Source organism: Oncorhynchus tshawytscha, unplaced genomic scaffold, assembly GCF_018296145.1.
Source record: "Oncorhynchus tshawytscha isolate Ot180627B unplaced genomic scaffold, Otsh_v2.0 Un_contig_7549_pilon_pilon, whole genome shotgun sequence".
In the NCBI taxonomy this organism is placed as follows: domain Eukaryota; kingdom Metazoa; phylum Chordata; class Actinopteri; order Salmoniformes; family Salmonidae; genus Oncorhynchus; species Oncorhynchus tshawytscha.
In genome coordinates, this window is record NW_024608826.1 from 15,038 (window position 1) to 39,317 (window position 24,280).

A 24,280-nucleotide genomic window follows, 5' to 3' on the forward strand; every position below is an offset into this window, starting at 1 on the left:
TTCACAGGAAGTGAACTGTGAAACTAAAGGCTTTATATTTAATCCGGTAGTATTGGGAGTTTTTTTCTTCTCTGAGACCTCTCTCTCTCTGTCCTCTCTCTCTGCTCCCTTCATCACTCCAGGGTCATAGAGAGAGCAGAGAGAGTGAGGGGGAGTACAGAGAGGTCTTCACAGCTCTGAACGGACCATGACCGACCTCTGGAGACACTGTTTTTCTTTCTATCCACAAACATCATTGGCTGTTTCTCTCCTGGAGCTACTTTAGTGCTATTTAATATCAAGCAACACAAGTCCAGAATAAAACCCAAAAGTACAGTCGTCCACTACCAATCTGTGTAGCCCACCTGGGTGATGCATAGCCACCATTTTGTGCCAGAACACTCACCACACATCAGCTATCATGGTGTTGAGGTGAGGAGTGAGGGGGATGACTACGTGGTCATAATTACAGTTATCCAGGACACTGAGGTTAACACCCCTAGTATTACATTAAATGTCAACAAATCAGGACATCCATTTAACATCCCATCCCAAAGATGGCACCCCCTACCCAGGGCAATGTTACCATCACTGGTGGGGTGGCAGGTAGCCTAGTGGTTAGAGTGTTGGGTCAGTAACCAGCAGGTAGCCTAGTGGTTAGAGTGTTGGACTAGTAACCAGCAGGTAGCCTAGTGGTTAGAGCGTTGGACTAGTAACCAGCAGGTAGCCTAGTGGTTAGAGCGCTGGACTAGTAACCAGCAGGTAGCCTAGTGGTTAGAGCGTTGTACTAGCCTAGTAACCAGCAGGTAGCCTAGTGGTTAAAGCGTTGGGCTAGTAACCAGCAGGTAGCTTAGTGGTTAGAGCGTTGGACTAGTAACCAGCAGGTAGCCTAGTGGTTAGAGCGTTGGACTAGTAACCAGCAGGTAGCTTAGTGGTTAGAGCGTTGGACTAGTAACCAGCAGGTAGCCTAGTGGTTAGAGCGTTGGACTAGTAACCAGCAGGTAGCCTAGTGGTTAGAGCGTTGGACTAGTAACCAGCAGGTAGCCTAGTGGTTAGAGTGTTGGACTAGTAACCAGCAGGTAGCCTAGTGGTTAGAGTGTTGGACTAGTAACCAGCAGGTAGCCTAGTGGTTAGAGTGTTGGACTAGTAACCGGAAGGTTGCTGGATCGAATCCCCGAGCTGACAAGGTAAAGAAATCTGATGTTCTTCCCCTGAACAAGGCAGTTAACCCACTGTTCCCCGGGCCCTGAACAAGGCAGTTAACCCACTGTTCCCCTGGCCCTGAGCAAGGCAGTTAACCCACTGTTCCCCTGAACAAGGCAGTTAACCCACTGTTCCCTGAACAAGGCAGTTAACCCACTGTTCCCCTGAACAAGGCAGTTAACCCACTGTTCCCTTGAACAAGGCAGTTAGCCCACTGTTCCCTTGAACAAGGCAGTTAACCCACTGTTCCCCTGAACAAGGCAGTTAACCCACTGTTCCCTTGAACAAGGCAGTTAACCCACTGTTCCCCTGAACAAGGCAGTTAACCCACTGTTCCCTTGAACAAGGCAGTTAACCCACTGTTCCCCTGAACAAGGCAGTTAACCCACTGTTCCCCTGAACAAGGCAGTTAACCCACAATAGATAGGGACAATAGCAGGCAAAAATAGGGACAATAGATAGGGACAATAGCAGGCAAAGATAGGGACATACAGGCAAAGATGGGGACAATAGATAGGGACAATAGATAGGGACAATAGCAGGCAAAGATGGAGACAATAGATAGGGACAATAGATAGGGACAATAGCAGGCAAAGATGGAGACAATAGCAGGCAAAGATGGGGACAATAGATAGGGACAATAGCAGGCAAAGATAGGGACATTAGATGGTGACAATAGCAGGCAAAGATGGGGACAATAGATGGGGACAATAGCAGGCAAAGATCGGGACAATAGATGGGGACAATAGCAGGCAAAGATCGGGACAATAGATGGGGACAATAGACGGTGATTGATGGCCACGGTGTTTGATCGCCATGGTGATTGATGGCCATGGTGTTTGATCGTCATGGTGATTGATGGCCATGGTGTTTGCTGGCCACGGTGTTTGATCGCCATGGTGATTGACGGCCACGGTGTTTGATCGCCATGGTGATTTCCTTAAAAATCCTCTGGATAAGAGCATCTGCTAAATAACTCAAAGGTTCAATGTTTCAACAAGAAGAAGAATAAGACAAAATGTCCCATTAATTTACAAAACATTTGTTCTCGTATTTCATTTCCTTACAATGAATGTTCTCGGGTTTTTTTTTCTCTCTCTGTTTTGCAACACTACAAATGTTGTTCTGGACTTCAGAAGTTTTATTTGGCTTGATATTAAATGACACAAAAGTATATATATATTATATATTATATATTATATATACCATATTCTCTCATGTCTGGGGACATATCGGGGGGGAAGAGAAGAGGAGAAATTGATACTGGCTGAAATTAGAGCCTGGTGCGCGGTGCTATAGCCCCCGGCTCTCCTCTCAGTATCCAGGATATTGATTGAACGATATCTGTGTGCTCCAAGGCTAGAGATGCATCACTTGGACCTGACTGCTAATTTGAAACCTCAGCCTCCATTAGGTCTTTTGACATTCAGCCCGATGCTGCTGCTGCTGGGAACACTTTAACATCTCCTCTTAGTACAGTGATATAAAACATCGCTGATGCTGGGAACACTTTAACATCTCCTCTTAGTACAGTGATATAAAACATCGCTGATGCTGTGAACACTTTAACATCTCCTCTTAGTACAGTGATATAAAACATCGCTGATGCTGGGAACACTTTAACATCTCCTCTTAGTACAGTGATATAAAACATCACTGATGCTGGGAACACTTTAACATCTCCTCCACAGCTAGGCTGATAGATATACTAATCACTGATGCTCGGTTGATATATATATACTAATCAGTGATGCTAGGCTGATAGATATGCTAAACACTAGTCACTGATGCTAGGCTGATAGATATACTAAACACTAGTCACTGATGCTAGGCTGATATATGTATATATATATATATATAAACTAAACACTAATAAGTGACATTACTCCTTGTCTCCGGTGCTTCTTCTGCAGTCGTAGTGCTCTGGTTTCATCTTTCCTCACATCACATCCAGCAATGTCAGTGATTCATATTGATTCACGGAGAGAAGTTGAGGCAAGCCGAGTTAAGAGTTGAGTTAAAGTTGAAATTGAGAACCCTGCTGAGTCTATACCCGGAAGTGATGATATCCTGCTGCGGGGCTTGTACCAATTCTGCCTGAGCTTTAGCCAGCTGAAGATCAGTTGGCTTGAACACATACTTCTCTGGGACCAGCCGAATGGCTTATTGCAGTGGTCTTAAACTCGTGGTTTACGATCCGCAACTGGCCAGTGAGCTGATTTAACGTGGCCCTCAGTTAACTTAATGAATGTGGCACTATTGCTTCTGATCAACTTCCTGTTTCTCTGTCTCCTCTACAGTGAAGCCCCTCCCCCTGTCGCCCCTGTTGCCTCAGTTGTCCACGTTGACGGCCAGGGGCGGGGCCTTGGGAGGGGTGTGTCTAGGGAGGCGTTGGAGCTGAGGGTCCGTGAGGTCGAAGAGGAGAACCAACTTCTCCGGCGTGAACTCAGCCGACCCCCGAGAGCCCTGCTGGCCCTGCTTCACATCACACCAATCACCGCGGCAACCAGAGCAAGACTCACTCGGAGGAGGGAACAGGGGACAACGAGGCGGGGCTTAAAGCTGGCTCCTCGGGCAACAGGTCAGACTGTGTGCAGCAGCCAGCGGTAGACAAGTGTGAGGTGAGTTACACTAGGAGGAGATAAGATAAGACTAGTAGACTAGTGTCAGGTGAGTTACACTAGGAGGAGATAAGATAAGACTAGAGTGTCAGGTGAGTTACACTAGGAGGAGATAAGACTGGTAGACTAGTGTCAGGTGAGTTACACTAGGAGAGATAAGATAAGACTGGTAGACTAGTGTCAGGTGAGTTACACTAGGAGGAGAGATAAGATAGGTGAGACTAGGAGGAGATAGACTAGTGTCAGTGTGAGTAACACTAGGAGGAGATAAGATAAGACTGGTAGACTAGTGTCAGGTGAGTTACACTAGGAGGAGATAAGACTGGTAGACTAGTGTCAGGTGAGTTACACTAGGAGGAGATAAGACTGGTAGACTAGTGTCAGGTGAGTAACACTAGGAGGAGATAAGACTGGTAGACTAGTGTCAGGTGAGTTACACTAGGAGGAGATAAGACTGGTAGACTAGTGTCAGGTGAGTTACACTAGGAGGAGATAAGACTAGTAGACTAGTGTCAGGGTAACACTAGGGGAGATAAGATAAGACTGGTAGACTAGTGTCAGGTGAGTTACACTAGGAGGAGATAAGACTGGTAGACTAGTGTCAGGTGAGTTACACTAGGAGGAGATAAGACTGGTAGACTAGTGTCAGGTGAGTTACACTAGGAGGAGATAAGATAAGACTGGTAGACTAGTGTCAGGTGAGTTACACTAGGAGAGATAAGATAAGAAGACTGAGTTACACTAGGAGGAGATAAGACTAGACTAGTGTCAGGTGAGTTACACTAGGAGGAGATAAGACTGGTAGACTGAGTGTCAGGTGTCAGGTGAGTACACTAGGAGGAGATAAGATAAGACTGGTAGACTAGTGTCAGGTGAGTTACACTACACTAGGAGGAGATAAGATAAGACTGGTAGACTAGTGTCAGGTGAGTTACACTAGTGACTGGTAGACTAGTGTCAGAGTTACACTAGGAGGAGATAAGACTGGTAGACTAGTGTCAGGTGAGTTACACTAGGAGGAGATAAGATAAGACTGAGATAAGACTCGGAGGAGATAGACTAGAGTGTCAGGTGAGTTACACTAGGAGGAGATAAGACTGGTAGACTAGTGTCAGGTGAGTTACACTAGGAGGAGATAAGACTGGTAGACTAGTGTCAGGTGAGTTACACTAGGAGGAGATAAGATAAGACTGGTAGACTAGTGTCAGGTGAGTTACACTAGGAGGAGATAAGACTGGTAGACTAGTGTCAGGTGAGTTACACTAGGAGGAGATAAGATAAGACTGGTAGACTAGTGTCAGGTGAGTTACACTAGGAGGAGATCAGATAAGATCAGCCTGTCTGTTTAGTGTGTTAGCCCCTCCTACAGTTGATCCTGACAGTACTGTGTACGTGGGTATTGATTCTCTATCAGCTAGAGAAATGCACCAGTAATGTGACCTTCAGCACTGCATGTAGTCCATTCGTGTTATACCTCCACCTAAGGTCATCCAAACATCTAACAAACCTTTCTATTTTATATATTCACTAATCTACTTTTTTTAATTTTATTTTGTCAATTACCAGAGTTCATACATTTTCATACTGGTCAGTCTTGGATAAATTGTCAAAGACTTCAGTCACCCAAGTCATAGACTGTTCTCTCTGCTACCTCACGGCAAGCGGTACCGGAGCACCAAGTCTAGGACCAAAAGGCTCCTTAAACAGCCTCTACCCCCCCAAGCCATAAGACTGCTGAACAATTAATCAAATGGCCACCCGGACTATTTATTTATTAAAGCCTGGTCGTATTAAATACTGTGATATTATGGCTACTCTCATTAAGTGTCTGTCTGTCAGGTCATTCTAACAGCAGGTTTGTTGGAGGGTCTTTAGTACTGTGATGTCACAGTAAATCTCTTCTATATGCCCTCTGTTGTGTCTATACATTATACCCATTTCAGACACGTTCATCACTAGCAAGGCTCTGACAAAGGGCATGATGGGTATTACCAGCTGCACTGTGCTTTGAGTAGTCCTGAGTGGTCCATCTCTAATGTCCTTATTGGCCCATCTCTACTGTCCTGCTTGGCCTATCTCTACTGTCCTGATTGGTCCATCTCTACTGTCCTTATTGGTCCATATCTACTGTCCTTATTGGTCCATATCTACTGTCCTTATTGGTCCATATCTACTGTCCTTATTGGTCCATCTCTACTGTCCCGATTGGTCCATCTCTACTGTCCTTATTGGTCCATCTCTACTGTCCTGATTGGTCCATCTCTACTGTCCTTATTGGCCCATCTCTACTGTCCTTATTGGTCCATCTCTACTGTCCTTATTGGCCCATCTCTACTGTCCTGATTGGCCCATCTCTACTGTCCTGATTGGCCCAGCTCTACTGTCCCTATTGGCCCATCTCTACTGTCCCTATTGGCCCATCTCTACTGTCCTTATTGGTCCATCTCTACTGTCCTTATTGGTCCATCTCTGCTGTCCTTATTGGTCCATCTCTACTGTCCTTATTGGTCCATGTCTACTGTCCTGATTGGTCCATCTCTACTGTCCTGATTGGTCCATCTCTACTGTCCTGATTGGTCCATCTCTACTGTCCTGATTGGTCCATCTCTACTGTCCTGATTGGTCCATCTCTACTGTCCTTATTGGTCCATCTCTACTGTCCTTATTGGTCCATCTCTACTGTCCTGATTGGTCCATCTCTACTGTCCTTATTGGTCCATCTCTACTGTCCTTATTGGTCCATCTCTACTGTCCTTATTGGTCCATCTCTACTGTCCTGATTGGTCCAATTCTACTGTCCTGATTGGTCCATCTCTACTCATCTGTCCTCAGTCTGTGACCACTGTCTGTGTTTGTAGAGAAGACCATAGATAATGAACTAACAGGCTAACAGTGTGTGTTTGTAGAGAAGACCGTGGATAATGAACTAACAGGCTAACAGTGTGTGTTTGTAGAGAAGACTATAGATAATGAACTAACAGGCTAACAGTGTGTGTTTGTAGAGAAGACTATAGATAATGAACTAACAGTGTGTGTTTGTAGAGAAGACTATAGATAATGAACTAACAGGCTAACAGTGTGTGTTTGTAGAGAAGACCGTAGATAATGAACTAACAGTGTGTGTTTGTAGAGAAGACTATAGATAATGAACTAACAGTGTGTGTTTGTAGAGAAGACTGTAGATAATGAACTAACAGCGTTTGTAGAGAAGACCGTAGATAATGAACTAACAATGTGTGTTTGTAGAGAAGACTATAGATAATGAACTAACAGTGTGTGTTTGTAGAGAAGACCATAGATAATGAACTAACAGTGTGTGTTTGTAGAGAAGACCGTAGATAATGAACTAACAGAGTTTGTAGAGAAGGACCAGAGATGTTTTATTTATTTGAGAGATTAAACTATGAGGAGCCTGTCTGAGTCACTCCTCCTCCCAGCTTTACAACGACCCTCTGATTGGGTGATAACACCCTACTACAGGCATTTAGAGAATACATTATTTGAGGAGAGACTGAAGAAATTATTTGAGAAAAGAGGAGAGATGGAAGAAAGGATTTGAGAAAAGAGGAGAGATGGAAGAAATGATTTGAGAAAAGAGGAGAGATGGAAGAAATGATTTAAGAAGAGAGGAGAGATGCTGGAACAGGCTGCAGAAACTCTTTCACATCAGTATGAGAGACTGAAATGGACTTAAGTAGGATTCATTTAGGAGTCAGATAAGAGTCATTTAGGAGTCATATGAGGTTGCCAAATATATGAATCTTTCAACTCAACAGGACAACAGGGGAAGTGCTGTGCATTTAGACTCCCTGTTGATGCGTGTGTTGCTCCTCAGTCTCTCGGTCGCGTCGTTACCATTGTTTTTACTGTTCTACGGACTCTGCAGCAGACAGTAGACTGAGGCCCAACAGTAGGCAGGGCTAGACGTGAGGCCCAGCAGTAGACGTGAGGCCCAGCAGTAGACGTGAGGCCCAGGCCCACAGCAGGACGTGAGGCCCCCAGCAGCACGTGAGGCCCGTGAGGCCCAGCAGACGTGAGGCCCACCAGCAGTAGGACGACGTGAGGCCGTGAGGCCCAGCAGACAGGCCCACCAGTGAGGCCCAACAGCAGACGTGAGACAGCAGACGTGAGGCCCAACAGCAGCGAGGCCCAGCAGTAGACGCGAGGCCAGCAGCAGTAGACGCGAGGGCGCGAGGCCCAGCCAGGCCCAGCAGTAGACGCGAGGCCCAGCAGTAGAGGCCCAGCAGTAGACGAGGCCCAGCAGTAGACGCGAGGCCCAGCAGTAGACGCGAGGCCCAACAGTCATTATGAACAGGGATTATGACTGTTTGATATAAATGACACTATAGTGGTCTGGACGTTAACATTTGCTAAAGTAGGTAAATAATTAGTCGGAAACAACTTTGCCGTCATTGTGATTCTTTCATTATAGTCTTCCAAGATGGCATAGCAGTTCAGACGTCTTTTTGTCCTCGTCTTCCCGTGTACTCGTGTCCCGTATACTCAATGTGTAACTCTGTGTCGTTGTATGTGTCAAACTGCTTTGCTTTATCTTGGCCAGGTCGCAATTGTAAATGAGAATGCGTTCTCAACTTGCCTACCTGGTTAAATAAAGGTGAAATAATTTTTTATATTTTTTAAATGTGTACTTTGTTAAAGTTTGTTAAAAATTGCTAACGATGCTAATGTCAGCTAGCTAAGTTACTGTTGTCCCCTCGATCTTAGTTAGCTGGCTAACGTTATATTGCGTCTAAAGTCAATCTGGCGTCATCACAACGATGACCAAATGTTTTTCCTACTAATGATTTGACTCCTTGTATTTCCCAAGCAACCCTGTAATGCAGTTTTGTTTAAATCTTCATCAGCGTCAAGACAATAGCATTGAGGACAACACTCAGTCGGGCCTCAGTCCTGAAACGAATGTTCAATACAATACTGTGACCAAATGTACAACCCCCATGTATAGAGGGCTTTAGCCTCGTGCTGATTGGTTCCTAGAGGGCAGTAAGATGAATAACCCTGGGCTTGATCTAGTTTACATACGGTATTCTTCCCCTGGTGCTACTATAGTGGGTTCTAATGTGGGATTTAGTCTTGATGTGGGATAAACACTATTCCCTCTGAAATAATTACCTAACTAAATGGTGCTTAGTGTTCAGAGACATGTGATAAGGGGTTCTGTTACTGCTACAAGCAGAGGACAAATCATTTTGGACTTTGTAGAAAATAATGTTCTTTACTCTCTCTCTCTCTCTCTCTCTGTCTCTGTCTCTCTCTCTCTGTCTCTCTGTCTCTCTGTCTCTCTGTCTCTCTGTCTCTCTGTCTCTCTGTCTCTCTCTCTCTCTCTCTCTCTCTCTGTCTCTCTGTCTCTCTCTCTCTCTCTCTCTCTGTCTCTCTCTGTCTCTCTCTCTCTCTCTCTCTCTCTCTCTCTCTCTCTCTCTCTCTCTCTGTCTCCCTCTCTCTCTCTCTCTCCTCTCTCTCTCTTCCGTTCTCTCTCTCTGTCTCTGTCTCTCTCTCTCTGTTCTCTCTCTCTCTCTCTCTGTCTCTCCTCTCTCTCTCTCTCTCCCTCTCTGTCTCTCTCTTCCGTTCTCTCTCTCTCCTCTCAGACCATTCACGTGGCCATCGTGTGTGCCGGGTACAACGCCAGTCGTGATGTGGTGACACTCGTCAAGTCAGTCCTTTTTCACAGGTAGGTACACACACACACACACACACAGCTGGGCCTGTCTGCAGCCCTCTTCTCTCAGCAGTCTGAATATGCTGCCGCCTACTCTCGGTTGCATGGCAACGCCACCACCTCAGTGTGTGTGTGTGTGTGTGTGTGTGTGTGTGTGAGATTTTATTGTAAATGAGAACAGAATACATTTCCAAACGCTTCTACCTTAACTACAGGATGGGTGTCCCTAAACCGGTGCGGTTGTTGCTAACGTGACTGGAATGACGTGGTAAACTACAGCCAACTTTCCGGGACATAGACATGTCTCATATGGGCATTGTTAATCTAACTGCACTGTCCAATTTACAGTAGTATTACAGTGAAAGAATACCATGCTGTTGTTTGACGAGAGTCCATAACAACACAACCCTTTTATCACATCAACTGGTTCTGATACGTTCACCTCTGAAGGTAAATAATGTACTTACATTCAGTCATCTGGCTCTGATTGGTCATCCTGGGGGTCCCAGAGATAAAACGTAGCACAGTTTGGTTTGATAAAAACAATTTTTATGTTCAAATGTAGGAAACTGGGTTCTACAGTTTGATGTGTGAGTTAGAGCACTAACGTCAGTTATGATGTATGAGTTAGAGCACTAACGTCAGTTATGATGTATGAGTTAGAGCACTAACGTCAGTTACGATGTATGAGTTAGAGCACTAACGTCAGTTACGATGTATGAGTTAGAGCACTAACGTCAGTTATGATGTATGAGTTAGAGCACTAACGTCAGTTACGATGTATGAGTTAGAGCACTAACGTCAGTTACGATGTATGAGTTAGAGCACTAACGTCAGTTACGATGTATGAGTTAGAGCACTAACGTCAGTTACGATGTATGAGTTAGAGCACTAACGTCAGTTACGATGTATGAGTTAGAGCACTAACGTCAGTTACGATGTATGAGTTAGAGCACTAACGTCAGTTACGATGTATGAGTTAGAGCACTAACGTCAGTTACGATGTATGAGTTAGAGCACTAACGTCAGTTACGATGTATGAGTTAGAGCACTAACGTCAGTTACGATGTATGAGTTAGAGCACTAACGTCAGTTACGATGTATGAGTTAGAGCACTAACGTCAGTTACGATGTATGAGTTAGAGCACTAACCCATTGTTATTCTGATGTATGAGTTAGAGCACTAACGTCAGTTATTCGATGTGTGAGTTAGAGCACTAACGTCAGTTACGATGTATGTTAGAGCACTAACGTCAGTTACGATGTATTCTGAGTTAGAGCACTAACGATCACGTTGTTATTCTGTGTATGAGTTAGTATTCACTGGATCAGACACATTGTTATTCTGTGTGGATCAGACCCATTATTATTCTGTGTGCACTAACGTTGTTATTCTGTGTGTATGAGTTAGTGGATCAGACACATTGTTATTCTGTGTGGATCAGACACGTTGTTATTCTGTGTGGATCAGACACGTTGTTATTCTGTGTGGATCAGACACATTGGTATTCTGTGTGGATCAGACCCATTATTATTCTGTGTGGATCAGACATTGTTTGTTATTCTGTGTGGATCAGACACATTGTTATTCTGTGTGGATCAGACACGTTGTTATTCTGTGTGGATCAGACACGTTGTTATTCTGTGTGGATCAGACACGTTGTTATTCTGTGTGGATCAGACACGTCGTTATTCTGTGTGGATCAGACACGTTGTTATTCTGTGTGGATCAGACACATTGTTTAGGTTAATAAATCATGTCATCTGCTATGTCATAACAACTTCCAGTCTACAGAGCCAAGTGAGATATTTCACCCCAGAAATACACAGTCTCTTTTTGAAGAATATTCTGAATGGAATCGATTATAGACGAGGAGTTTATCCTGTCATGCCTGTTGAATGTCATCCTGGGTCTAGACCTTGTATCTGTGCTTTATGTGACAGCATTTATTACCCCCCAGGGCTGTGATTCTGTCTGACAGCCCAGAACAGAGACCCGAGGCAAGACCAAACACTGGCTGTGATTCTGTCTGACAGCCCAGAACAGAGACCCGAGGCAAGACCAAACACTGGCTGTGATTCTGTCTGACAGCCTAGTGCAGAGACCCGAGGCAAGACCAAACACTAGCTGTGATTCTGTCCGACAGCCTAGTGCAGAGACCCGAGGCAAGACCAAACACTAGCTGTGATTCTGTCTGACAGCCTAGAGCAGAGACTAAAACACTGGCTGTGATTCTGTCTGACAGACTAGAGCAGAGACCCGAGGCAAGACCAAACACAGCCTAGTGCAGAGACCGAGGCAAGACCAAACACTGGCTGTGATTCTGTCTGACAGCCCAGAACAGAGACCCGAGGCAAGACCAAACACTGGCTGTGATTCTGTCTGACAGCCTAGTGCAGAGACCAAACACTGGCTGTGATTCTGTCTGACAGCCCAGAACAGAGACCAAACACTGGCTGTGATTCTGTCTGACAGCCCAGAACAGAGACCAAACACTGGCTGTGATTCTGTCTGACAGCCCAGAGCAGAGACCCGAGGCAAGACCAAACACTGGCTGTGATTCTGTCTGACAGCCCAGAACAGAGACCAGGCAAGACCAAACACTGGCTGTGATTCTGTCTGACAGCCCAGAACAGAGACCAAACACTGCTGTGATTCTGTCTGACAGCCCAGAACAGAGACCAAATACTGTCTGTGATTCTGTCTGACAGCCCAGAGCAGAGACCCGAGGCAAGACCAAACACTGGCTGTGATTCTGTCTGACAGCCCAGAACAGAGACCAAATACTGTCTGTGATTCTGTCTGACAGCCCAGAGCAGAGACCAAAACACTAGCTGTGCTTCTGTCTGTAGGTGTTCCTATGGTTCTGTTGAGGGCATCACTAGGTGTTTCCTACGGTTCTGTTGGATCAGAGACAAAGTAGGCCCCTTCCTCGTCCATTTCTGTTAATACAAATCAATCTCATGTTGGTGTAGAGAGCTCCCTGTCGTTTTTGTGTGTGTGTTTCCTCCTCTCTCAAGCTCTCACAGCTCAATACACATATAGACGTGTTATCTGAGCAGATACATCATGTTATAGACGTGTTATAGACGTGTTATCTGAGCAGATACATCATGTTATAGACGTGTTATAGACGTGTTATCTGAGCAGATACATCATGTTATAGACGTGTTATAGACGTGTTATCTGAGCAGATACATCATGTTATAGACGTGTTATTGTTAGACGTGTTATAGACGTGTTATCGTGTTATCTGCAGATACATCATGTTATAGACGTGTTATAGACGTGTTATAGACGTGTTATCTGAGCAGATACATCATGTTATAGACGTGTTATAGACGTGTTATAGACGTGTTATCTGAGCAGATACATCATGTTATAGACGTGTTATAGATGTGTTATCTGAGCAGATACATCATGTTATAGACGTGTTATCTGAGCAGATACATCATGTTATAGACGTGTTATAGACGTGTTATCTGAACAGATACATCATGTTATAGACATGTTATCTGAGCAGATACATCATGTTATAGACGTGTTATAGACGTGTTATAGACGTGTTATAGACGTGTTATCTGAACAGATACATCATGTTATAGACGTGTTATCTGAGCAGATACATCATGTTATAGACGTGTTATAGACGTGTTATCTGAGCAGATACATCATGTTATAGACGTGTTATAGACGTGTTATCTGAGCAGATACATCATGTTATAGACGTGTTATCTGAACAGATACATCATGTTATAGACATGTTATAGACGTGTTATAGACGTGTTATAGACGTGTTATAGACGTGTTATCTGAACAGATATATCATGTTATAGACATGTTATAGACGTGTTATAGACGTGTTATAGACGTGTTATAGACGTGTTATCTGAACAGATACATCATGTTATAGACGTGTTATAGACGTGTTATCTGAGCAGATACATCATGTTATAGACGTGTTATCTGAACAGATACATCATGTTATAGACGTGTTATAGACGTGTTATCTGAGCAGATACATCATGTTATAGACGTGTTATCTGAGCAGATACATCATGTTATAGACGTGTTATAGACGTGTTATCTGAGCAGATACATCATGTTATAGACGTGTTATAGACGTGTTATCTGAACAGATACATCATGTTATAGACGTGTTATCTGAGCAGATACATCATGTTATAGACGTGTTATCTGAGCAGATACATCATGTTATAGACGTGTTATCTGAGCAGATACATCATGTTATAGACGTGTTATCTGAGCAGATACATCATGTTATAGACGTGTTATAGACGTGTTATCTGAACAGATACATCATGTTATAGACGTGTTATCTGAGCAGATACATCATGTTATAGACGTGTTATCTGAACAGATACATCATGTTATAGACGTGTTATAGACGTGTTATAGACATGTTATAGACGTGTTATCTGAGCAGATACATCATGTTATAGACGTGTTATCTGAGCAGATACATCATGTTATAGACGTGTTATCTGAGCAGATACATCATGTTATAGACGTGTTATCTGAGCAGATACATCATGTTATAGACGTGTTATCTGAGCAGATACATCATGTTATAGACGTGTTATAGACGTGTTATCTGAACAGATACATCATGTTATAGACGTGTTATAGACGTGTTATAGACGTGTTATCTGAGCAGATACATCATGTTATAGACGTGTTATAGACGTGTTATCTGAGCAGATACATCATGTTATAGACGTGTTATAGACGTGTTATCTGAACAGATACATCATGTTATAGACGTGTTATAGACGTGTTATAGACGTGTTATCTGAGCAGATACATCATGTTATAGACGTGTTATAGACGTGTTATCTGAGCAGATACATCATGTTATAGACGTGTTATAGACGTGTTATAGACGTGTTATCTGAGCAGATACATCATGTTATAGACGTGTTATAGACGTGTTATCTGAACAGATACATCATGTTATAGACGTGTTATCTGAGCAGATACATCATGTTATAGACGTGTTATCTGAGCAGATACATGTTATAGACGTGTTATCTGAACAGATACATCATGTTATAGACATGTTATCTGAGCAGATACATCATGTTATAGACATGTTATCTGAGCAGATACATCATGTTATAGACGTGTTATCTGAACAGATACATCATGTTATAGACGTGTTATAGACGTGTTATCTGAGCAGATACATCATGTTATAGACGTGTTATAGACGTGTTATCTGAGCAGATACATCATGTTATAGACGTGTTATAGACGTGTTATCTGAACAGATACATCATGTTATAGACGTGTTATAGACGTGTTATCTGAACAGATACATCATGTTATAGACGTGTTATAGACGTGTTATCTGAGCAGATACATCATGTTATAGACGTGTTATAGACGTGTTATCTGAACAGATACATCATGTTATAGACGTGTTATCTGAGCAGATACATCATGTTATAGACGTGTTATAGACGTGTTATAGACGTGTTATCTGAGCAGATACATCATGTTATAGACGTGTTATAGACGTGTTATCTGAGCAGATACATCATGTTATAGACGTGTTATCTGAGCAGATGCATCATGTTATAGACGTGTTATCTGAGCAGATACATCATGTTATAGACGTGTTATCTGAGCAGATACATCATGTTATAGACGTGTTATCTGAGCAGATACATCATGTTATAGACGTGTTATAGACGTGTTATAGACGTGTTATCTGAACAGATACATCATGTTATAGACGTGTTATAGACGTGTTATCTGAGCAGATACATCATGTTATAGACGTGTTATCTGAACAGATACATCATGTTATAGACGTGTTATCTGAGCAGATACATCATGTTATAGACGTGTTATCTGAGCAGATACATCATGTTATAGACGTGTTATCTGAGCAGATACATCATGTTATAGACGTGTTATCTGAGCAGCAGATATATCATGTTATAGACGTGTTATAGACGTGTTATCTGAGCAGATACATCATGTTATAGACGTGTTATAGACGTGTTATCTGAGCAGATACATCATGTTATAGACGTGTTATAGATCGTGTTATCTGAGCAGATACATCATGTAGACGTGTTATAGACGTGTTATCTGAACAGATACATCATGTTATAGACGTGTTATAGACGTGTTATCTGACGTGCAGATAGATCGTGTTATAGACGTGTTATAGCGTGTTATAGACGTGTTATAGACGTGTTATCTGAACAGATACATCATGTTATAGACGTGTTATCTGAGCAGATACATCATGTTATAGACGTGTTATCTGAGCAGATACATCATGTTATAGACGTGTTATAGACGTGTTATCTGAACAGATACATCATGTTATAGACGTGTTATAGACGTGTTATCTGAGCAGATACATCATGTTATAGACGTGTTATAGACGTGTTATAGACGTGTTATAGACGTGTTATCTGAGCAGATACATCATGTTATAGACGTGTTATCTGAGCAGATACATCATGTTATAGACGTGTTATCTGAACAGATACATCATGTTATAGACATGTTATCTGAGCAGATACATCATGTTATAGACGTGTTATAGACGTGTTATAGACGTGTTATAGACGTGTTATCTGAACAGATACATCATGTTATAGACGTGTTATCTGAGCAGATACATCATGTTATAGACATGTTATCTGAGCAGATACATCATGTTATAGACGTGTTATAGATGTGTTATCTGAGCAGATACATCATGTTATAGACATGTTATAGACGTGTTATAGACGTGTTATCTGAGCAGATACATCATGTTATAGACGTGTTATCTGAGCAGATACATCATGTTATAGACGTGTTATCTGAGCAGATACATCATGTTATAGACGTGTTATCTGAGCAGATACATCATGTTATAGACGTGTTATCTGAGCAGATACATCATGTTATAGACGTGTTATCTGAGCAGATACATCATGTTATAGACGTGTTATCTGAGCAGATACATCATGTTATAGAACAGATACATCGTGTTATCTGTTAAGCAGATACATCATGTTATAGACGTGTTATAGACAGATACATCATGTTATCGTGAGCAGATACATCATGTTATAGACGTGTTATAGACGTGTTATAGCAGACGTGTTATAGACGTGTTATCTGAGCAGATACATCATGTTATAGACATGTTATCTGAGCAGATACATCATGTTATAGACGTGTTATAGATGTGTTATCTGAGCAGATACATCGTGTTATAGACGTGTTATAGACGTGTTATAGACGTGTTATCTGAGCAGATACATCATGTTATAGACATGTTATAGACATGTTATAGACGTGTTATCTGAGCAGATACATCATGTTATAGACGTGTTATCTGAGCAGATACATCATGTTATAGACGTGTTATAGACGTGTTATCTGAGCAGATACATGTTATAGACGTGTTATAGACGTGTTATCTGAGCAGATACATCATGTTATAGACATGTTATCTGAGCAGATACATCATGTTATAGACGTGTTATAGACGTGTTATAGACGTGTTATCTGAGCAGATACATCATGTTATAGACGTGTTATCTGAGCAGATACATGTTATAGACGTGTTATAGACGTGTTATCTGAGCAGATACATCATGTTATAGACGTGTTATAGACGTGTTATCTGAGCAGATACATCATGTTATAGACGTGTTATCTGAGCAGATACATCATGTTATAGACGTGTTATAGACGTGTTATCTGAGCAGATACATCATGTTATAGACGTGTTATAGACGTGTTATCTGAGCAGATACATCATGTTATAGACGTGTTATAGACGTGTTATCTGAGCAGATACATCATGTTATAGACGTGTTATCTGAACAGATACATCATGTTATAGACGTGTTATAGACGTGTTATCTGAGCAGATACATCATGTTATAGACGTGTTATAGACGTGTTATAGACGTGTTATCTGAACAGATACATCATGTTATAGACGTGTTATAGATGTGTTATAGACGTGTTATCTGAACAGATACATCATGTTATAGACGTGTTATCTGAGCAGATACATCATGTTATAGACGTGTTATCTGAGCAGATACATCATGTTATAGACGTGTTATCTGAGCAGATACATCATGTTATAGACGTGTTATAGACGTGTTATCTGAGCAGATACATCATGTTATAGACGTGTTATAGACGTGTTATCGTGTTATAGACGTGTTATCTGAACAGATACATCATGTTATAGACGTGTTATCTGAGCAGATACATCATCATGTTATCTGAACAGATACATCATGTTATAGACGTGTTATAGAGCGTGTTATCTGAACAGATACATCATGTTATATAGACAGATACATCATGTTATAGGTTCCGTGTTATTCGTGTTATCTGAGCAGATACATCATGTTAGGCGTGTTATAGGCGTGTTACGTGTTATCTGAACAGATACATCATGTTATAGACGTGTTATAGACGTGTTATCTGATATCCAGATACATCATGTTATTCTGTGTGTTATCCAGATACATCATGTTCCATGTTATAGACGTGTTATAGACGTGTTATCTCCAGCAGATACATCATGTTGTTCTGTGTGTTTATATCCAGAGGTTCCATGTTGTTCTGTGTGTTTATATCCAGAGTTCCATGTTGTTCTGTGTGTTTCATATCCAGAGGTTCCATGTTGTTCTGTGTGTTCATATCCAGAGGTTCCATGTTGTTCTGTGTGTTTATATCCAGAGGTTCCATGTTGTTCTGTGTGTTTATATCCAGAGGTTCCATGTTGTTCTGTGTGTTTATATCCAGAGGTTCCATGTTGTTCTGTGTGTTTATATCCAGAGGTTCCATGTTGTTCTGTGTGTTTATATCCAGAGGTTCCATGTTGTTCTGTGTGTTTATATCCAGAGGTTCCATGTTGTTCTGTGTGTTTATATCCAGAGGTTCCATGTTGTTCTGTGTGTTTATATCCAGAGGTTCCATGTTGTTCTGTGTGTTTATATCCAGAGGTTCCATGTTGTTCTGTGTGTTTATATCCAGAGGTTCCATGTTGTTCTGTGTGTTTATATCCAGAGGTTCCATGTTGTTCTGTGTGTTTATATCCAGAGGTTCCATGTTGTTCTGTGTGTTTATATCCAGAGGTTCCATGTTGTTTTCTAAATATACTTTAAAGTATTGCGCTTATGCTCTGAGTCTCACCTTATCCCTCCGTGCGTGTGTGTGTGTGTGTGTGTGTGTGTGTGTGTGTGTGTGTGTGTGTGTGTGTGTGTGTGTGTCTCTTGCAGGCGAAACCCTCTCCACTTCCACATCATAACGGACTCTACAGCCCAGCAGATCCTAGCCTCTCTGTTCCGTACCTGGATGGTCCCTGCTGTCAGGGTGGACTTCTACGATGCAGACGAACTCAAGGTGAGACACATCACAGGTGAGACACATCTACAGCCGGGACCCCCCCCCACAAAGCTGGGACCCCCCACACACATCTACAGCTGACTCCCCCCAAAAACACACACATCTACGGACCCCCCCCAAAAAACACATCACATCGGGACCCCCCCAAAACACACACATCTACAGCCGGGACCCCCCAAAACAAAGATCTACAGCCGACTTCCCCTCCAAAACACACACATCTACAGCCCCAAAAAACACACACATCTACAGCCGACTCCCCCCCAAAACACACACATCTACAGCTGACCCCCCAAAAAACACACACATCTACAGCCGACTCCCCCCCCAAAACACACACATCTACAGCCGACTCCCCCCAAAACACACACATCTACAGCCCCCCAAAACACACACATCTACAGCCGACTCCCCCCCCCTCCAAAACAACAACTACTTCTTCTGTCGTCAACCTGAGAGAGATTCTGCACCTCGTCTTTCTCCATATGACCTCCTAGGGTAGCCTAGTGGTCAGAGCGTTGGACTAGTAACTGGAAGGTTGCAAGTTCAAACCCCCCTACCTGACAAGGTACAAATCTGTCGTTCTGCCCCTGAACAGGCAGTTAACCCACTGTTCCTAGGCCGTCATTGAAAATAAGAATTTGTTCTTAACTGACTTGCCTGGTTAAATAAAGGTTAAAAAAACCACACATCTACAGCCGACACAACAACTACTCCTCCATCTGACCTCCTCAAACGCACACATCTACAGCCGACCCCCCCCCCACAAAACACAAACATCTACAGCCGACCCCCCCCAAACACACACATCTACAGCCGACCCCCCAAAACACCACACATCTACAGCCGACACAACAACTACTCCTCCATCTGACCTCCTCAAACACACACATCTACAGCCGACCCCCCCCCAAAACACCACACATCTACAGCCGACACAACAACTACTCCTCCATCTGACCTCCTCAAACACACACATCTACAGCCGACCCCCCCCCAAAACACAAACATCTACAGCCGACAAACCCCCCTGAAAACACACACATCTACAGCCGACCCCCCAAAACCCCCCCCAAAAACAAACATCTACAGCCGACCCCCCCAAAACACAAACATCTACAGCCGACCCCCCACCCACCCCCAAAACACAAACATATACAGCCGACCCCCACCCCCCAACTACTCCTCCTGTCGTCAACATGAGAGAGATTCTGTACCTCGTCTTTCTCCATCTGACCTCCTCAAACACACACATCCTCTGTTCATCATGTTTCGGTCTGTTAATCTGGACTGAGGTGTCCTGGTTCCTCATCAAGACTGTCTGTTAATCTGGACTGAGGTGTCCTGGTTCCTCATCAAGACTGTCTGTTAATCTGGACTGAGGTGTCCTGGTTCCTCAACAAGACTGTCTGTTAATCTGGACTGAGGTGTCCTGGTTCCTCAACAAGACTGTCTGTTAATCTGGACTGAGGTGTCATGGTTCCTCAACAAGACTGTCTGTTAATCTGGACTGAGGTGTCCTGGTTCCTCATCAAGACTGTCTGGTTCGTGTCTGTTAATCTGGACTGAGGTGTCCTGGTTCCTCAACAAGACTGTCTGTTAATCTGGACTGAGGTGTCATGGTTCCTCAACAAGACTGTCTGGTTCGTGTCTGTTAATCTGGACTGAGGTGTCCTGGTTCCTCAACAAGACTGTCTGTTAATCTGGACTGAGGTGTCATGGTTCCTCAACAAGACTGTCTGTTAATCTGGACTGAGGTGTCATGGTTCCTCAACAAGAGGTGTCTGTTAATCTGGACTGAGGTGTCATGGTTCCTCAACAAGACTGTCTGTTAATCTGGACTGAGGTGTCATGGTTCCTTCCTCAAGACTGTCAAGAGGTGTCATGGTTCCTCAACAAGACTGTCTGTTAATCTGGACTGAGGTGTCATGGCTCCTCAACAAGACTGTCTGTTAATCTGGACTGAGGTGTCATGGCTCCTCAACAAGACTGCCTGTTTCGTGTCTGTTAATCTGGACTGAGGTGTCATGGTTCCTCAACAAGACTGTCTGGTTCGTGTCTGTTAATCTGGACTGAGGTGTCATGGTTCCTCAACAAGACTGTCTGGTTCGTGTCTGTTAATCTGGACTGAGGTGTCATGGTTCCTCATCAAGACTGTCCGGTTCGTGTCTGTTAACCCTCTACCTCCTTCTCTTCTGTCAGGCTGAGGTGTCGTGGATCCCCAACAAGCATTACTCCGGTATCTACGGTCTGATGAAGCTGGTGCTCACCAAGACCTTACCCCCAGACCTGCAGAAAGTCATCGTCCTGGACACAGATATCACCTTCGCTACGGACATCGCTGAGCTCTGGGCCGTCTTCCACAAGTTCAAAGGTGAGGCGACTACATCCTTTCCTGTTGGGGTGTAATTGTGCTTCCTGTTGCTTCTGCTAAGGGGGTTGTATTCATTAGGAGCCACTAGCAAAACTAAAATGAGTGTTTCTTATTGGACAAGGTCAGTTAGTTGTATAACTAAATGTATTCAACTGAAGTGTGTCTTCCTCATTTAACCCTCTGAATCAGAGAGGTGAGGGGGGGCTGCCTTAGTCAACATCCTGTTCATACCCCACCCCCACCCTGTTCATTTAACCCTCTGAACATCAACATCCTGTTCATACCCCACCCCCACCCTGTTCATTTAACCCTCTGAATCAGAGAGGTGAGGGGGGCTGCCTTAGTCAACATCCTGTTCATACCCCACCCCCACCCTGTTCATTTAACCCTCTGAATCAGAGAGGTGGGGGCTGCCTTAGTCAACATCCTGTTCATACCCCACCCCCACCCTGTTCATTTAACCCTCTGAATCAGAGAGGTGTGGGGGGCTGCCTTAGTCAACATCCTGTTCATACCCCACCCCCACCCTGTTCATTTAACCCTCTGAATCAGAGAGGTGTGGGGGGGGGCTGCCTTAGTCAACATCCTGTTCATACCCCACCCCCACCCTGTTCATTTAACCCTCTGAATCAGAGAGGTGTGGGGGGGGCTGCCTTAGTCAACATCCTGTTCATACCCCACCCCCCACCCTGATCATTTAACCCTCTGTGTGGGGGGCTAGTCAACATCCTGTTCATTCCCTGATCATTTAACCCTCTGGGGAACAGTGGGTTAACCCCCTCCCTGATCATTTAACCCCTTGCTCAGGGCCTGGGGAACAGTGGGGTTAACTGCCTTGTTCAGGGGAACAGTGGGTTAACTGCCTTGTTCAGGGGAACAGTGGGTTAACTGCCTTGTTCAGGGGAACAGTGGGTTAACTGCCTTGTTCAGGGGAACAGTGGGTTAACTGCCTTGTTCAGGGGAACAGTGGGTTAACTGCCTTGTTCAGGGAACAGTGGGTTAACTGCCTTGTTCAAGGGAACAGTGGGTTAACTGCCTTGTTCAAGGGAACAGTGGGTTAACTGCCTTGTTCAGGGGAACAGTGGGTTAACTGCCTTGTTCAGGGGAACAGTGGGTTAACTGCCTTGTTCAGGGAACAGTGGGTTAACTGCCTTGTTCAGGGAACAGTGGGTTAACTGCCTTGTTCAGGGGAACAGTGGGTTAACTGCCTTGTTCAGGGGAACAGTGGGTTAACTGCCTTGTTCAGGGGAACAGTGGGTTAACTGCCTTGTTCAGGGGAACAGTGGGTTAACTGCCTTGTTCAGGGGAACAGTGGGTTAACTGTCTTGCTCAGGGGAACAGTGGGTTAACTGCCTTGCTCAGGGCCTGGGGAACAGTGGGTTAACTGCCTTGTTCAGGGCCCGGGGAACAGTGGGTTAACTGCCTTGCTCAGGGGAAGAACGTCAGATTTCTTTACCTTGTCAGCTCGGGGATTCGATCCAGCAACCTTCCGGTAACTGGCCCAACGCTCCAACCACTAGGCTACGTTTGGTTCCTAATTGAGTAGTCTATTCAGGACGTGAATTTAAATTAAATTGATGATTTGCTTATTGTTGTTCTGTGAAGAGGAAGAGGGAGGTTGGGGGGAGGGAGGAGGTAGACTCCAAAGATTTATGGGTCCCTTTCTGGCCCACTGTGTATTACCTTTTGATCAATCTTCATTAACATTTCACATTATGCTTCACCACTAGCCAACCCCACCTTGTTCATACCCCACCCTGTTCATACCCCACCCTGTTCATACCCCACCCCCACCCTGTTCATACCCCACCCTGTTCATTCCCCACCCTGTTCATACCCCACCCCCACCCTTCTCATACCCCACCCTGTTCATACCCCACCCTGTTCACACCCCATCCTGTTCATACCCCATCCTGTTCATACCCCACCCTGTTCACACCCCACCCTGTTCACACCCCATCCTGTTCATACCCCATCCTGTTCATACCCCACCCTGTTCATACCCCACCCTGTTCATTCCCCACCCTGTTCATACCCCATCCTGTTCATACCCCACCCTGTTCATACCCCATCCTGTTCATACCCCACCCCCACCCTGTTCATACCCCACCCTGTTCATACCACATCCTGTTCATTCCCCACCCTGTTCATACCCCATCCTGTTCATACCCCACCCCCCACCCTGTTCGTACCCCACCCTGTTCATACCCCACCCCCACCCTGTTCATACCCCACCCCCCACCCTGTTCATTAATTTTAGTTTCAACCCCCATTTTCCTTTCTACCTCTCACCCATTCAGTTAGCCTGTCCTTTCTACCTCTCACCCATTCAGTGAGCCTGTCCTTTCTACCTCTCACCCATTCAGTGAGCCTGTCCTTCTACCTCTCACCCATTCAGTTAGCCTGTCCTTTCTACCTCTCACCCATTCAGTTAGCCTGTCCTTTCTACCTCTCACCCATTCAGTGAGCCTGTCCTTCTACCTCTCACCCATTCAGTTAGCCTGTCCTTTCTACCTCTCACCCATTCAGTTAGCTGTCCCCCCCCCCACCCACTGAATTCTCACATACTGACAATGCAGCCCAAATGGCTGTGCACTACCATATATAGTACACTACTTCTGACCAGAGCCTCATTTGCCCTGGACAAAAGTAGTGTACTATATAGGGAATAGGGTGCTATAAAGTAGTGTACTATATAGGGAATAGGGTGCTATAAAGTAGTGTACTATATAGGGAATAGGGTGCTATAAAGTAGTGTACTATATAGGGAATAGGGTGCCATTAAGGAGGCACATGGATTCACACTCACAGGTGTACAGCAACGTGTTAGATGCTTAGTACTCCCTATTTTAAACCTGTGGTTTTATCCAATTTTTGAAGTAGAACCACCTACAGTGCTGAAACTTAAATTCCTACTACTTTGCTATTTTAATGAATTCAGAACTACTTACAATTCCATTAGGTGTTTCAAACCATTGTAGCACAAATCACCTACAGTGCCGACACTGAATTGTGAC

The 24,280-nt window shown here is 44.0% G+C and overlaps 1 pseudogene; it reads left to right on the forward strand.

The window, feature by feature from the left end:
* The first annotated feature begins 400 nt into the window (after nucleotides 1–400).
* Nucleotides 401–24,280, forward strand: part of LOC121843873 — a 68,195-nt pseudogene continuing 44,315 nt past the window's right edge.